The sequence below is a fragment of the Neophocaena asiaeorientalis genome, unplaced genomic scaffold, assembly GCF_003031525.2.
Source record: "Neophocaena asiaeorientalis asiaeorientalis breed wild unplaced genomic scaffold, Neophocaena_asiaeorientalis_V1.1 scaffold150, whole genome shotgun sequence".
NCBI classification, from domain to species: Eukaryota; Metazoa; Chordata; class Mammalia; order Artiodactyla; family Phocoenidae; genus Neophocaena; species Neophocaena asiaeorientalis.
This window is the reverse complement of record NW_020176571.1, coordinates 5,970,977-5,971,647: the sequence shown is the minus strand read 5'-3', so window position 1 is coordinate 5,971,647 and position 671 is coordinate 5,970,977. Positions and strand designations below refer to the sequence as shown.

The 671-nt window shown below is 64.2% G+C and overlaps 1 protein-coding gene across 6 annotated transcripts in view; it reads left to right on the top strand.

Annotated features, from left to right (window-relative positions):
- Window positions 1-262: 262 nt before the first annotated feature.
- Window positions 263-671, top strand: part of CHD4 (chromodomain helicase DNA binding protein 4) — a 28,617-nt gene continuing 28,208 nt past the window's right edge. For 4 of the 6 annotated variants that reach the window (XM_024733086.1, XM_024733083.1, XM_024733080.1 and 1 more), the window contains exon 1: window positions 263-398. The gene's annotated coding sequence lies outside the window, so the exon portion shown is untranslated. The remainder of the gene's footprint in view (window positions 399-671) is intronic. The other 2 variants (XM_024733084.1, XM_024733082.1) reach the window with 1 other exon arrangement.

Below are 671 nucleotides of genomic sequence, written 5' to 3'. Positions count from 1 at the left end.
GATATCAAACTGGGGGTGGATGAAGAGTGGTTATTATGGGATGTCTGTGGGGGATGGGGATTGAGTATTATGGGATGTGAGGCTGAATGGCTGGGAGGGGTGCTTATTATGGGATGGCCACGGGGAGGGAGAGGTGACGAATTATTATGGGATGTTAGCATTAGGGCCAAGAGTGAAGAAGTTGGCAAAGGATGGCTATTATGGGATGTCTGGGGGTGTAAAGGGTTAGTTGCAAAAGGTCGGCAATCTGTGCGGTGGGATTTCCCGGCCGGTGTTTCGGGCCCTTTAAGAGGCGAAGCTGGAGCCGGAGCCATTTTCCCCCCTTCGGCCGCGGCGAGGAGGAGCCGGAGCGGGAGTGACACCGGGCCGGACCCAGCGCGACCTGCGGCGGCTCTGGGGTGAGGAGAACGCGGGGTTCCCAGAGAGACAACCCCTCTCAGCCCGACCAGCCCCGAGGGTCCTCCCTCCACCCAGCCGCCCCTCGGGCGTCCCCGGACCCGCGGACCGCCCTCTGCCCGGGGAGCCGACCCTGCTTCTCCCTTTCCTGCAGGGTGCCCAGCCCCCGCCCTCGTTCGGCCCGAGTCTCGCTCCCCGCGACTCCCCACCTCGGGCTTGGCCTCCCACAATGCCCGGCGCCCCCCTCGCCCTTTGCTCACTTGCCCCCCGGGACA